Raw genomic sequence first — 17099 nt, 5'->3', positions numbered from 1 at the left:
TTTACCTTGCTACAGCGCGGCCCGTGACACAGTTATGCCATATGCTTTATTAGAGTTCAAGTTGATCAAGAAAGCAAATTTGAATGCTTCTGTACTAGAAAATTTCAGGCCTATTTCTAAGCTTCCGTTTCTCTCCAAAATATTGGAGAAAGTTGTTTTTATAGAACTGCAGTCTTTTCTAGAGTTAAATGGACTTCAATAAATTTTTTCAATCTGGATTTAAAACATTTCACAGTACAGAAACTGCTCTAATTAAAGTGTATAATGACCTGTTACTTGCTACTGACTCTGGTGATTATGCTATTCTCATGCTGCTTGATCTCACGGCTGCATTTGATACGGTGGATCATATAATCCTGATTTCTAGGCTGGAGCATTGTGTTGGAATCAAAGGAACTGTATTGGAGTGGTTTAAATCTTATTTATTTGAGAGAAGTTTTTCAGTTCGCCTCTGTGATTTTGAGTCCTCTTCAGCACAACTCTCATGTGGTGTTCCTCAAGGATCCATTCTTGGTCCTATACTATTTACATTATACCTACTTCCCTTAGGTTTGATTTTCAGAAAACATGAAATTTCGTTTCATTGTTTTGCAGATGATACACAGCTTTATCTGCCTTTAAAGAGAAAAGACTCATATTCTATTAAACCTCTGCTTGAGTGTCTTGATGATGTTAAAACTTGGATGGCGTTAAATTTTTTATCATTTAATGAGGGGAAAACTGAGGTTATCTTATTTAGGCCCGGCAGTGCTTGTGAGTCACCAGATTTAGATTTGGATGTTTTAGGTTTATATGTTAAGCCTTCTGTTAAGAACTTGGGTGTTATATTAGATAGTGAATTTAAACTGAACAAACAGATTAATCTAGTAGTTAAGTCTAGTTTTTTCCAGTTGAGACAACTAGCCAAAGTGAAGCCTTTCCTTTCGTTTAGTGACTTTGAGAGAGTAATTCATGCTTTTATTTCTACCCGCCTTGATTATTGTAATGGCCTCTATGTGGGCATTAGTCAAACTTATTTATCACGTTTACAGATGGTACAGAATGCTGCTGCTCGACTCTTGACTGGTACTCGTAAGCGTGATCACATTACACCTATTCTTGCATCGTTACATTGGCTTCCTATACGATTTAGAATTGATTTTAAAATCCTGATGTTAGTTTTTAAAGCATTACATGGGTTAGCACCTCGCTACCTTTCAGATTTATTAAAACCTCACACTCCACTTAGAGCTCTTAGGTCAGCTGACCACACCCTCCTGAGTGTCCCTAGAACAAAAAAAAAAAGTAGGGGTGACCGAGCTTTTGCGGTAGCAGCACCGAAACTGTGGAACAGTCTGCCACAAGACTTAAGACAGGTTCAAACTATTTCCCTTTTTAAATCCAATCTCAAAACTTATTTTTATAGTCTTGCTTTTAATTCAGTTTGAGAGCTGTTCTTTTTATGTTTCTTGTGTTTAAAGAGGACTGTACTGATATTCTATTATTGAGTTTAATGTCGTGTGTTTTTTAATACTAGGTTTTTACTTAATTTTTTTTAAACTTTTGTTTATTTTATATAATATTTTATTTTAAGCTGTTTGGCTTTGTCTGTGCAGCACTTCGTGAGACACTTGCTGTTTTTTTAAAAAGTGCTATATAAATAAACTTTTGATTGATTGATTGAGAGTTGGACAATAAATTGCGCATTGCGCTACAGAACTGCAATGGACTCTGATATTTTAACGAGCCAACGAGGTTGGTGTTGTTTCAAAAGAGAATTAAAATTTACAATGGAGCGAACCGGAGCGAGGCGTTAATAAGGAGGGCGTGGGGAGGGAGCGAGGAGGGGAATATTGTACACCCAGAGTGGAGCTTGAGCGGAGTTATTATGAAATGCTTTGAGCGCGGAGCGCAAATTCTTTCCACTCCACTCCGCTCACATACTCCGGTGTGCATATGCGAGCGATCCTGTGTTTAATAAACTTGCTTTGCAGAGATATAAGCTTAGACGCAACTAAATAAGGATTGTACTGTTTGCAATCGTGTATTTTATAAGAATACCAAAAAGCTCGTCAAATTTCCTGACTCGTGTTTTTTGTATGTGCGTGCCCGTCCCGTGAACTGTTTGACGGAAGAACAAAGAAAACACTCGCGTCTGGAGATACTGACACACATACGCAAGTAAATAAGGATTTAGATGCAGGGTTATTATAGTTTTAAAAAATATTAGTTTTTATTTTTATTTCGTTTTGTAATGAGTTCTTTTATTTCAGTTTAGTTTTAGTTCTTTTTAGGGGTGCATAAATAGTTTTGATTTCGTTTAAATTTTTCAAAAATCATTACTTTTAGTTTTTATTTAGTTTTAGTATAGTCTTAGTCTTTAGCATAATATCATGGTTGTGTTACATACACCTTGCCAAATCTGGAAATGTTGAAAATACAATGAGAATAAAAGGATTTAAAAAAAAAGTTTTGTTTATTTAGTCCTATCAATCAAAGGCCGGGATAAATACCACACCAACCAACACTCTAAATTCTGTTGTGTTATTTGGGTAAATATAATATACATATATAAATATACATGTTTGGTTATATATAATCATATGCTGGGTTGTTGTTAACCCAAACATGAGTTAAAACAACCCAGCATTGCATTGAAACAACCCAGCATATGTTTATTTATAAACCAACATATGTGTTCTGTCCAATATTTTCCCAGCATTGGGTTAAAAAAATAACCCAGATAATTTAGAGTAAATCAGCACATCCTACTTGTACAAACTGTGCACAACAACCGAAAATCAATGCAAAGTTTCCCAGCTAACACAAATACGTAACTGTTACGAAACGTCGACGTAATATGATGACCAAACTTACGTCGTGGCGACGAACCGAGTTACGTCGTGGCGACCGGAAAAGTGAAATTCCTGGATCCGTTTCCTGCACGTAACTTTGCAACGTAATCTGCCTGTCTTGGGCACGTCGTGACAACGTAATGGATTAAAAGTTTTATGTTAGTAACCAGTTAGTAATTTAAATCTTTTATTTAATATTCTTTGGGCGGACATCTGCAGTATAACTAATTTAACTTGTCCTTATTTGCATTACTAAAAGAGTTACCATAACATATGAATTACACACTCAGAGCTTGAATACTTCATTTATTGAACATGAACATTACAAACATTTAAATAAACATATGTTAAAATAAACATCTAAATGGATTCTCCATATAAGTTAATTTAAAATGTAATTTCTGAATTGTGCAGGCGTAGTTTTGTCAGACGGAGAGAGAGCGCGCGGTCCTCTTCATGTTCCGGTTGCCAGGGTAACGCTGCTCTAACCTTCACCAGTCCAAAACGCCAAATGTGTCCCACAAAACTTTAAAATAAAGACAATAAAATAAATAAAGGTTAAAAAGTATCTACACGTTTTCATAAAAATCGATTTATTTGTTGTGAATAGTATCTTACCTGATAAAACGAAATTTCCTGTCAGATGAACATTCCTGTCAGTGCAGCATAAAATGCGGTTTATACTGTCGGGCGAGATTCTGTAAGCCTTAATAAGTATGTTAACATGCTGTTTTCATAACTCTTAAGCAACTAAAATAAGTTATTGTGTGTTTTAAACGGGTCTCAGTTCAGAGAAACAACACCGCGTCCTGTCAGCCACCGTTCTGCTGTGCACGCGCGGTCACGCGCTCTGGTTGAGGTCAACTGGGTGGGAGGCGCGTGCTGTTTCATGTTTCCCATTTAAATGGCAGTTCGTGTGTATTTAATCTATTTTGACTTATTTAAGGGAAACTTTGAGACTGAAAAGTTTTAATAAGCTAACCTAAATAGAAAACCAAATTAATGTTTACATAATTGTAAAGGTAATGAAATTACCTCCCTAGGACGTAACAGTTACGTTGCCAGTAAGTTATGAAATTACCAAAATAGTACGAATTTATTACGTAACTGGGACGTACTTGGTTATCTTGCGACGTAAGGAGTCCGTACTGGCGACGTGGTGATTTGGTACTGTAATGGTAATGGAATTACCTCCATAGGACGTAACAGTTACGTTGTTAGCTGGTAAGTCATGAAATTACCAAAAATGACCAATAAATTACGTAACTAGTACGTTGTGTGTTAGCTGGGTTAATGTTCTGTCTATGAGTGTCCATTTCTGTACCAGAAGAGATCCCTGTACTAACATACTGTAATATACCTATTTGTTGAATAAAAATTAATATATAATGTTATTTGTTGATTATCCGCAAAGGCATATAATAGTTTCAGATTAGTTAAGCGGACATTCTGTATCATAGCAACCAAAAAGCGTCAGCTAACACTGCCAAGCAAGTGGTTGGCGTCAGCGTTTTAAGCCATATTTAACGTTTTAATGCTTCCGTGTACAGTACACTGAGATAATTAAGCCTTCTTCAATTATTGTAATGGTTTGCCAGCAGAAACAAATTGTCTTACTAAACTAGCCATTAGCAACCAGATGATGTTTTCTAAACTGAACTGTTGGCTCTGGGGCAGGGATCCAGTGCCCTGACAGCGTCATGCACATCACGTGACGCTGCTGTGCAGGTCAGGAGTTCTAATAGACTGCCACCTATTGGTCATTAATGATCCAGCAACATCTGCTCATTTCCTTATGATCCGGTGATATGAGTGACTACGTGTTCAACTGCTGATCCAATAACATTTAAAAACGAAAACGCAAGTTTTGTTTTCCAACATTTTAGTTAGTTTTAGTTAGTTTTACAGGACCACATTATAGTTATAGTTTAGTTTTAGTTTTTTTTTAGAAACCTTCGTTTTTATTTTATTTCAGTTAACGAAAATGTTTTTTCACTAATAGTTTCAGTTTTCGTGATAGTTTTCGTTTACGATAATAACCCTGCAGATCACACTACGTTCTGAGCTTCTCATCCAAAAAGGCAATCACAGACGTCTACAACAAGGTGAAGCTCAGAATAGCAAACCTTCACATCAAGGGACCTTAATCTGTGTGTTCCAGATCGCTAGGATCCTCTTGGTGCTTCAAGAGATGAGCATTTTCACAGCACTTCGTGTTTAAGGCTGTTGAACTAAACCTGTCTCTTTCCCCATTGCAGCACGGAAAAGCCTACCATGTGGCCGAAGTGCCATCACCAGAATAGGTTCAACCGCACAGAATGTAAATATCACTTAAAGGAAAACAACACAGTTTTTCAATATTTTACTATGTGCTTACCTTAACTTAGATTAATTAATACATGCCTATCTTTTTTCAATGCGTGCACTTTTAATCTTTGTACAGAGCTTCTTGAATGTGTTAGCATTTTGCCTTCCCCCATTAATTCCTATGGTTCTAAACAAAAGTTTTATTTTGTGCCACCATACTCTCTTGTGTAACAACTCATGTAACAGTCTTTAAATAGGGAAAACATGATGTGTTTGGTGGCTTCTAAATTCATCCCTGTTTGGATCCTAAGGAATGAATTGTGCTAGGGTAAATGCTAACACATTCACAAGCAGTGATGGGCAGTAACGCGTTAGAAGTTTTAGAAGTTACTTTTTTCAAGTAACGAGTAAAGTAAGGGATTACAATTGCAAAAACAGTAATTAGATTACTGTTACTTTCCCTAAGCAGGCTGCGTTATTTTTTAACCTTGATTTTGTTTCGTGAGACTGTCTCTTGTCGTCCTGCGAGTCGAGTGACAATGACTTATGAGCGCCACGCCATCAGTTAGTGTAGTGTTGAAGGTGAAAAGACAACATGGAGAACAAGACTATGCAGCGTTTATTGTTTGGAAGTACCGACATTACTTTGAGTGTAAGGGATCTCAGGTTTCGGAAGGAGAACAAAACTGCAGTCGTTCCCCGGTTTCGGACACAATATGTCTGAGAGCGTTGCTAGAGTATGAATATATTGTATTGCAATATGGAGCGTTTAAGTATTAACACTAAATCAACACTAAACAACAGATTTGTAAATGAAAAGGTTTAATTACAGTACTGACTTAAAGTTACAATTTAAATGGTTACACTATAAATGCATGAAATGGTTTCCAATGTATGTGAGATATTACCTGATAAGATAGAGAACAAAGAAAGAAAGTTTAGAAGAAAGAGATTCACACTTGAGAACTGAAATCTAGGCCTAATGGCCCGAACCCCAGAAATTAGGTGAAGAAAGAAAGGAAAGGGGAAAAGGCAAAGGCAAAAGCCAAAATGCAAAGGCCCAGAGCCCATGAAAACATTGACCTTTATCATCTATCTCTTGACCATGTGACTAAACCTAACTTGATACATTGAAACTGACCAATCAGAAGACCATCTTTAACCCCCACTGTATTGGATAAACAGCTGTGACAATAGTCTTTGATCACTATCAGCACAGGGGGTTGTGACAAGTTGTGACCAAGTAATACATTCCTATATTTTTAATCTTACATGAGTTTAACCCAGTTAAAGGTGACAAAAACATCAGCATCCGCTGTACACTCAGCGAAAAATTCCACCTCAAATCTAAGCAAACACCTAGTAAGCCGGCACAGGAATAGTGAAACTTACTGAAAATCCTGAACCCCCAGCTGACATGACCGCTGTGGCTCCATCTCATACATGTTCACGCGAAATCTGATGTAAAACAACAGACTATATATATCTGTATTTCATGGATTATACACATTTGTGGACAAGCTGACATGACTGCTGTGGTTCCATCACATACACGTTCATGCGAAATCTGATGTAAACAACAGACTATAAATCTCTATTTCACGGATTATACGCATTTGTGGACAAAAATGGTCATTTGATGAACTCTATTAGACTGCTTAATGGGTTATTAACACATCTGAAACAGACTGGATTCTACTCGCAATCGTAACATTAACACCAAGGTAAGAAGTCCCGTTTATATTCTGCATGTTGTCATCTGGACTTCTGTAACAAAATACTACATTTATCATGCTAGAGCATCTGTATCTCAAAACAGAGACCATACACTGATGCTAAACCTGTAGACCTTTTAAATGATGTATAGTAATGTTAATTTAATATTATTAAATTAATGTTTGTAGACAGTAGGCTATATAGATATTGTTAGCATTGTTTAAAAAAACAACGTCATCACGCCCACGAATTAGTGCGCGTCGAGAGGTTTAAACAGATAATGTTTCATTTGATTCAATTTTAGATGATGGAATATGCTTAAAGAATAGAATTAGGCTGAAAAGTCTTGGCCCGGTTGCATAAAGCACCTTCAGTTTTTCCCTTAAGTATGACACTTAAGGGGTAAATTCCCCTCTACTGTAAGAGAATAATTTAAGGGTGTTGCATACAGTATAATCCCTTAAATTGTTCTCTTAGATAAGGGTAATCGTTAAATGTTTCAAAACAGCGACCCAGGTTTATTGTTATAAAATACTATTGTTACCATGGAGATGCAACAGAAAAAACTTAAGTTTTTTTTGTAACACCCTTAAGCTTAAATGAAACAAGGGTGAACTTAAGGGAAAATTACACTTAAGGTGCTTTATGCAACTGGGCCCTGTTGCTTTAGCATATTCAGGTCGTGCATCTTGTTTTTGAAAAGTAATTAGTAAAGTAACTAGTAAAGTAACTAAGTAGCTGTTTACCATAGATGCTTTTCATTATTGCATAACTAATTTCTTTAATGCTCAGCAGATAATTCTTTAATTAAAAAGTTTTCATCTTATTAGAAACAGAAAACATTCTGCCATAAATTCAACTCAGTCACTTTTTTTTTCTATTCTTTGCATTTTAGTTTCCATCTTTTTCTATTCGTAAGTATTTTAGTATGATTTAGTAGTGTTTTTAGTTTTTGTTGTTTATCTTTTGTTAATAAATTCCATTTTATTACCACTTTGTCTTCTATGTGTTTATAATAGAGTTAAAGGGATAGTTCGGCCAAAAACGATATTAAACCCATGATTTACTCACCCCCAAGCTGTCCGAGTTGCATATGTCCATCGTTTTTCAGACAAACACATTTTCGGATATTTTAGAAAATATTTTAGATCTTTCTTTTGATTAAATGTAATGTTACGGGGTCCAGCCATAGTCCACGACCTTCAAGTCCAAAAAAAGTGTGTCCATCCTTCACAAGGTGGATCCGAACGGCTCCAGGATGGTGAACGGGGGTCTTCTGGGGGTGGTCCGCGCGGTGTTGTTGTAGAGATATCCATATTTAAAATGTTATTAACTTTATTAACTAGCTTCCGGTAGCGCCACCATCTTAGACTCAGGAGAGAGTGTGTACGTAGTGTACGCACTTTTCTTAGTGACGTATGACAAATCGGAGGGCGGGGGGCAGAGCAGCAACAGAGAAACCGCTGTCTATGCTGCGTAAGCGCTCATCCTGAATGCATATGACTTTAAAATGGCGGCGATACCGGAAGCTTGTTAATAAAGTGCTTTTGCGTTGCATCGTACCCCACGGTTTGGTTTGGTTTGGGTCAGGTCAGCTAACTTTTGGAAGCTTTTCCATTGGGTGCAGTACATAGTACCCGATACTTTTTTTCGTACCACCTCGGTTGTGTCATGACTTCTGGGTGATCGGTGGTTGTGTGTGGGTATGTGTTTGTTTATTTACCTGTTGGTGACGGTTCCTCATGTGTTCACTAGCCCCGCCTGCTCGTTTCGGTAATTGTTCACCAGTGGTGTCTCGTTAATGTTTCCCTTTATATAGCATGTCGTCCTGTCTCTCGTCGCGCGCTCATTGCTTCCTGGTCCCAGTCTTCTTGCCTTGTCCTGTCAGAAGTTTCTGTGTTCTCTCTCTCATCTATCCCAGTATTGGTTTTCGGCGTCCGGAGGCTCGTCTTTGCCTGGAGTCTCACGCCTGTGGATTACATGAACTTGAACTCTATTGAACTCAGACTGTTTCCCGACTCAGCTGGTTTGCCTCGCTTTTAGGCAGTACACCAGTTGATTCCGGGTTTCTACGACTACCATCATCTGCCGTGAGAGAATCTCTTCCCGGTCCGTGACCTGTGTGGATTATTTATCTTCCGTGAGTGGATTATTCCCGGTCTATGACCGAAGTGGATTATACATCTTCCAAGCCCGCCTTTTGCCCACCTTCAGTCGAGTGTGAGTCATACCGTCTGTTGTGTGGTGTGTTCGTGCTGTGTGCCATCGGCTGCGTTTGCGGATTACTCTCCCATCAAGATCAGAACGGATTATTTATCCTCAGTTTTCGGCTCACTCTTTCCTCCAGTTGTGTGTGCTTCATACCTGCTGTAGTGATACCATCTAGAGTGAGCCGGCGGTGGTCGTCGTGTGTGGTCCCCTGTGAACTGACTTTTTGCTCTGCCTTTTCTCCTCTCTCCAATTTTCTAAATAAATGTTGTGAACTTGCAATTGACTCCGAGACTTTGTCTGACAGGTTGGGGTTCCAAGCGATCCGACCTGATACCAAACGTGACACTAAAACACTGTAGATCACTGACTGGTCTGAGAGAATCGTCACTACCAGCGCCATCGCTATAATGTAAAAGATTAGCTTTACCTTCATGCTAGCGCTGTCTCGGGCAAACATGTTGTCATCTGTGCTCTGCTATAAGTTCCCAAACTCTATTTTAGCTATGAAAAACATCCACAGGTTGAGAATCAGGGACAACAACAAACATTTTTCCAGACTTGCAGTTTGTTTTCAGACTTGCAGTTTATGGCGGAACATTCGCAACGAGCATGTCAGCATTATATGCTTAAATGCAACTTCAATGAGGCTCAGCGGAGCGCTGTCGACTGACGCCTCGGGTGTTTGAACAGAAACTGTCATGCGAGACAGATGTAGTGATGACTGCGATGTACAAACATCTATTTGTGGTGGCCTGAGAAATAAATAAATGTATGGGAATGTACAGTGACGCTCTCGTATGATGTCACAGCAGTAGGCAGTGCGCATATAACGACACGCCTATAATCCCTCCCACTGCAAAGTGATACTAAACTCGATGGAATAGCTAACCACGCCAAAGTCAGGTGAGCTGACCCGACCTGACCCAAACCGTGGGTATATAAAAATAAGAATGATCTGAGGTGAAACTAATCACTACACGGGCGAGGTACAAGGTGTGATCTTTTTACTTGAAGCCAGTAAAAACACAGGTCAACAACTTGTTCTAAATTGAAATTTATTTGGTTCTTTTCATGTCAGGGATAAAAAAGTGCCTTATCTTATTGAGTCTGTCTTAACCTTTTGTTTTATCTGCTGGTTGGGTTAAATGCATATATTTTTCATTTTATTTACTGTGGTTTTAGATACTTTGTATATTTATGTTTGCTGTGTTGTTGTCTTGTTCTTACTGTATGTTTTATGTATGCTGCTGGCTGTACAAACAATTGCCCCTCGGGGACAATAAAGTTACCTTGACCTTATCTTAATGTTTAATGCTTATGTTTTATACATGTAGTCAGTCTGATGGAGCAATGATGAAGGATTTTAATCTTAATAATAACAATTGTCCTCCTAAAAAGAAACGTAATGTGGGCTGATTCGTCCTAGATGCAGTAATAATATCTTTGCTTCTTTGACCTCTTGGTTATTTACTCATATACTCTGAAGGCCAATTGTGTGCAAGGTCTTAAGGGTCTTGTTAGCACCTATTTGCTGCCTCCAAAAAGAATCCCCCAAAGCATCATTAAAAGTGTGAAACAAACTCACATGTAAGTAGATTGACAGACTGATGCAATGGACCAGTTCAAAAGATGTAAACAACACTGGTCCAGAAGCACTTCCTGTTTCCGTTTTTTAACAATAGAATTAACTGAAGCTAAACAAACATCTTAAAGATAATAATATATGTAAAATAAAAAAATAACTGTCACAAACTGTAACAGGAAGTGTTTCTGGACCAGTGTTGTTTACATCATTTGAACTGGTCTATAGTTGCTCTTCATGCAGGTCAGTGTCATGTCTTGCATGGTCATGTGAGAAATTAAAAGTTTGGTAAGCCAACAGTCATTTATGCAAATAAATATTATTAATTTAAATAATGAATCAAGTAAATTAATCTAATCTAAATTAAATAAGACATTTTAATAGAATGATATCACTGTGCCTGAATAAGGGTTCATAACTGCAATGTTAATTCTGATGGATTTAAGACTAAAAATCTGAGTATTTATATTATTTATTTATTTAGTTTTGTATACACCTTTACACATGTACCCTATAAATTATATTTGACCTGCAGATACCACAAACAATCACACAGTTGGCAGACACCTATCCTAAGCGACTTACAGTGCAATAAAAAGTATATTATACATTATTATCAGTATGTGTGTTGCCTTAATTCAAACCCATGACCAGGGACGATTCTAGGATTTTCATTTTAGGGGGGCTCAGCCCCCAGTAAGGGTATGATTAAAAAAATATTATTTGACTATTAGGGTAGGGTTGTATACTACTAACCTTATTGCAATCCACTATTCCATTGTATTCCCTATGTTTCATGTATGGGACTAGAAAATTTTCAGTTGGGAATGAAGATTTTTTTACAATAAAGACTTCCTGATTCATTATTAAATGTGCCAATACACAACACACGTTTCCAGTACAAACACATCATTTTACTGTTTTTACTGTTTTACTGTCATTTTATCTTATAGCCCTGCTGAAAAAAACAGCATCAAACCAGCATGGACCAGCATGGGAATTATGCTGGTCTATGCTGGTTTAGCTGGTGGTCACAGCATGCCAGCACCAAAACACAACATATGCTGGTATGACCAGCATGGGATGCTGGTGCTAATGCTGGTTTAGCTGGTGCTAATGCTGATGCTGATGCTGGTTTAGCTGGTGTTCACTAGCAAACCAGCACCAAAACACAACATATGCTGGTCTTGCTGGTATGCTGTTTTTTTCAGCAGGGAGGTTAATATTATTAGTTGATATAGCCACTGTTTTAATCTGGGAACAAATTTATACAGTACAGATCTAAAATATAGGAAAGGTGACTGACCAACAAGTGATCTACCTTAATACTGAGTTGTCAAGATGCAGTATGATGTGGTTTTCAGGACAGGGTTTAGATTAATCCAGGACTAGGCCTTAGTTATATTAGGATGCTTATGTAGTTTTTACAAGAATACTTTACAAAAATATTACAGGTGTGCATCTTGAGACAAAACAATGTGACTGATGTATTTTAAGATATGTTAGTGCAAGCTAATTTTAGTTAAGAACTAAAACTCAAACAGGCATTTTAGTCTTGAACTAGACTTAAGCCCTGTCTGGGAAACAGCCCCGATGTCTATACTGTAGTGTCATGATTTCGGTCTTACCGGCTTGCTGTATGCCCTGTTTCCCTGTATTGTTTTGTGTTTGTTGACAGATTCACAAGCGCGCCTCACACAGGTGTTCCTGGTTCTATGTGATTTCCTCACCACGTCATCTCACCTGAAGCTTGTTATTGCTTGTCGTAAATTGGAGCGCAAGTGGCGTGACTCAGGTCTGACTGTCTTCTATCAGTCCTGGAAGGACACTTTGGGGGAATATAGAGCTGAAATTGAGTCTGCGAGATCTGCATATTTCTCCCAGATCATCGACAGCAATCAAAGGAATCCAAGACACCTTTTTCACACCATAAACCGACTCCTCAAAGTTAACGTTGGCTCTTCTCTACCTGTTTCAAATCAGTTGTGTAATGATTTTCTTAATTTTTTCAGCTCTAAAATTGACAATGTTTACAAACTTATTCATGCTGCACCTGTATCATCATCCACATTTTGTTCACCTAGTTTTTCTGGTATACCCTTCTCTACCTTTTCACAAATTGACAATGAGCTGCTCACTAGGGAGGTGTCACGTATGAAAGTTACCACTTGCGTACTTGATCCCCTCCCCACAAGCCTGTTTAAATCCTGTTTTAATTCATTGTGTCCTGCAGTTCTCAATATTGTAAATGATTTCCTGCATACTGGTGTTGTGCCAGCAGCATTGAAAACTGCTGCTATAACACCTGTTCTAAAAAAACATAATGGTGACTTGGACAACTTTAACAATTATCGCCCCATTTCAAACTTACCGTTTCTCGCCAAAATTCTGGAACGTTTGGTGGCTTTGCAGCTACATAGTCACCTCACAGTTAACAATCTTTTCGAACCTCTTCAGTCTGGTTTTAGAAAATTTCATAGCACTGAGACAGCCTTGGTCAAGGTCACCAATGACCTGTTATTAGCCTCAGATTCCGGATCTCTCTCCATCTTGATCCTCCTAGATCTTAGTGCCGCTTTCGACACGGTTAACCACAAGCTGCTACTCGAGCGTTTGAAAACTGTCTTTGGTGTTTCTGGGACTGTTTTAACTTGGTTTAGATCATATCTTTCTGATCGTCAACAGTTTGTATCTATGAGTGGATTCCGGTCCGTCACTGGTTATGTCTGTACGGGTGTTCCTCAAGGTTCCATCTTAGGCCCCTTACTTTTTAGCATTTACATATTTCCTCTTGGATTGCTTTTAAGATCACTTGGGCTAAATTATCACTTTTATGCGGACGACACTCAGATTTATATTCACTCTAAGACTAATCATAATCTGGACCTTTCTCGTTTGACTCACTGTATTGCTGAGATAAAATCATGGATGTCTCAAAACTTTTTGTGCCTCAATAGTGATAAGACGGAGGTCTTGCTTCTTGGCACCCCTCACCAGCTTCGCAAAGCTGGCTCACTATCTCTAAACATAGATGGCTCTGTTCTGGAAGCACAAACCAAATTAAAAAACCTAGGAGTAATTTTTGATTCTGGTTTGTCTTTTGACCCCCACGTTCGTTACACCGTTAAGAACTCATTTTTTCATCTCAGAAATATTGCTAGACTTCGTCCTATGCTGTCCCGCTCTGTGACTGAAAGGCTTATTAACACTTTTGTGTTCTCTCGCATTGACTATTGCAATGCACTTCTGATTGGAGTTCCTAAAACCACACTGAATAAACTACAATATGTGCAAAATTCAGCTGGTAGGATCCTGACTGGAGTCAGGCAAAATGAGCACATTACACCAATTCTCAAGTCTCTGCACTGGCTTCCGGTCAGGTTCCGAGTTGATTTTAAAGTCCTCATGCTTGCATACAAGGCACTGCATGGTCTTGCCCCCCAGTATCTGTTAGCACTTTTAACTTTTTATACACCCACGCGTCACTTGCGCTCCTCACAGGCACGACTATTAGCAGTCCCACAGTCACGGCTGCACTCAGTAGGGGATAGGGCTTTTTCGTCGTACGCACCTAGACTCTGGAATGCACTCTCTCCTCATATCAGAGACGCACAGAACTTTAGTAGTTTTAAATCTCTTTTAAAGACTCACTTTTTTAGGATAGCCTTTTTATGACCCTTTTATTTGTTGTGTGTTCTTACATGTATGTATGCATTACTTGTCTCACTTTTACATGTACGTATGCATTTACTTGTTTTATTCTTACATGTATGTATGCATTACTTGTCTCATTTTGTGTGCGTTGTTTTCTTATTTTTTGTTATGTAAAGCGCCTTGAGAAGCTACTTTAAAGGCGCTATATAAAAATAAAGTTATTACTATTATTATTATTATTATTCCCAATCGGCAGTGGTATAAAGCTCTCTTAAATTCCCCTCAGTATTTGCGAGTCCGTCATTTAATGTACTTGAAGTGCTTTTGATGTATGTCGCCGTGTCTTGTCTGGTCTTGTTAAGTTATATTTAATATATTAGTCTGTGTTATCTGCTGTTCGCTATTTCAGAGATTCAGCTGCTGTTTGATCTCCTGTGGATGTTTATTTCTCCGCTGTGGATTTACAACCTGCTGTTGGATTTATTAAGACTATATTCCCTCAGAGACTTTTGCCATGTGTTTTGGAGCTCTCGGCGAGCAGCGGAGTTTTCGCCCTTAAGGATTTGCCCGATTGCAGGTTCTAATGACTGTTTCTCTGTATATCCATAGATTGCCGTGGAAAGCCCGTCTGGCTCAGCCCATCAACCCTCCTGTTTTTCACCTGTGGTTTCCTGCTGCGGAGGCTTGGTAATTCGGTTGGTCTCTCCCCGGTGGTAGGGTAGAGAGTGTCCGATCGTTCAGGCTTCTGTGCTACGTGCCTAGATAACTCGTCAATGGCGGGGAAAGAGATTAATGGTTTTTATTATAAAGGGAAAATAAAAATCCATATATCCCTGTGTGAAAAAAGTGCTAAACCCTAAACCTAATAACTGGTTGGGCCACCCTTAGCAGCAACAACTGCAATTATTAGCGATAACTTGCAATGAGTCTGTTATAGCTGTAGGAATTTTGGTCCTTATCTTAGCAAAATTGTCTTTATTCAGCCACATTGGAGGGTTTTTGAGCATGAACTGCCTTTTTAATGTCATGCCACAACATTGAATTTCAGGTTCAATTTATCACAGCAAGTCTTCCAGGTCCTGAAACAGCAAAACAGCCCTAGAGCATCACAGTACCACCACCATATTTTTCTGGTTGCTTGTTGTTGTTTTCTGAAATGCTGTGTTACCTTTACGGCAGACGTAATGGGACACACACTTTCCAAAAAGTTCAACTTTGTCTTGTCAGTCCACAGAGTATTTCCCCAAAAGTCTTGGGGATGTAGCGAATTTCAGCGGGAGGAGGGAAATAACGTTATTTGAAACACTATGAACCTCCGACCGAAACACTACGGGGATTCCCAAGGGAATCTTAGATTTTAGCTCAAAAGGGAATATGTATAATTAACTGTAATTAATTATACAGGTTTATCAGGTTTTACCTGGCGTAGCAGAATTAATAATAACAATTAATTAATATGTTCGTCCTCCGAAGACATATATCCATAATCGTATATTAACGTCTAAGAAATGTTAATTTCATGGCCTTTAAAATTAACCACCTCACTGATATACAGTGCTACTCGCAGCGTGTAGCTGGATCAAAAGGCAGAAATAGTGACTTTACTTTCATGAGCATTGAACACAGAAACAATTCAATTATGAAAATGCAAAACCGGTTTATTAACTATAAAACGAAGTACACATAACGACTAACTAAACATACACACATACAATAACATAAAACATAGATGAGAAAGAAAAGATTGAAAATAGCTAGAGAGAATAAAAGATTGGCAATAGCACTATTGCTTAACATCTGCACAAACCATCGGATAATCTCTAAGGATCGCCTTAATTTTCATAAGGGGTAAAGCTTGAACATCAGCGAGTAAAACGAGTTTATACTTGCGTTTGGCTCTTTGTGTTGCGGTGCAAAGTTTCTTATGCTCGCAGTGCGAGCAAGGAGAGAGAGAGAGAATCCAGGGGTGTTCGTTTAAGATGGAAGTCCGTTAAGTTGTTTCGTAGGGCGGATTGGTCCGCGGGGTTTTCCGAACTCTAGCGCAAAGCCAGGAAAGACTGTCCTGAAGAGACAGGGCTCAGAGAAAAGATGATGAATCCGAGGGACTCTGGGTGAGTCTCAGCGAGTTTCCAAACTGCGCTGACGGGTTACCTGAGTAACCGGGCGACTGGGCGCTCATGAGTGAACTAAGCCACTGACTGAGATACTGAGCGAATCAGCGATTGAGAGATTGAGCGAACTGAGCAATGAGCAATGATGGCTTGGGCGATAGGCCGTTTTGACCTTTCACATGCCCAGCCCATTTTGGGTGTATGACCAATGTGTGAAGTGTTCGATCGCGCGGGGAAACAAGCCTTTGTTCTTTCAGACATCACATTTGCGTAATTGCATAATGTTAAAAGTTTGTTCCATAACTTTTCAAATCGATACTAAATGACATTGATGCGGCTCATGGTAATATGATACATAGACATGATTAGGAAATAAAGAGTGGGTTAATTTGATACTAGACAAGACATGGGTTTAAGATCACGTTGAATAATAATTTCATACCTAAGATATGAACCATGCTACAGTGAACAAAATCTAACTAAAGTGTTAACACACAGTTACATCACACATACATGATCATGCAGTAAAGGGATATAACATGTATATACATTTAAACAGCTCATTGTGATCTTTAAATGTGGTTTCATCACAGACATATAGTCTGTGCCCCCTGCTGTGTCTCTGGCGATCGTCGAACGAACGGCTCTCAGGTTTCTCTGGTGGGATTCCTTTGAACCTCCTTT

The 17099-nt window shown here is 38.6% G+C and overlaps 1 long non-coding RNA gene across 1 annotated transcript; it reads right to left on the bottom strand.

Moving 5' to 3' along the window:
* Positions 1–3127: 3127 nt before the first annotated feature.
* LOC141368936 (uncharacterized) lies at positions 3128–4480 on the bottom strand. The gene is made up of 2 exons (XR_012372343.1): positions 3453–4480; positions 3128–3360 (listed from the first exon to the last, which is right to left on the bottom strand). It is a non-coding gene; the product is annotated as an uncharacterized lncRNA (long non-coding RNA).
* Between the last annotated feature and the right edge of the window lie 12619 nt (positions 4481–17099).

Source organism: Misgurnus anguillicaudatus, chromosome 12 (genome assembly GCF_027580225.2).
Source record: "Misgurnus anguillicaudatus chromosome 12, ASM2758022v2, whole genome shotgun sequence".
Taxonomy (NCBI): Eukaryota; Metazoa; Chordata; class Actinopteri; order Cypriniformes; family Cobitidae; genus Misgurnus; species Misgurnus anguillicaudatus.
The sequence above is the reverse complement of the archived record's forward strand: the minus strand, read 5'-3'. Positions and strand labels throughout refer to the sequence as shown.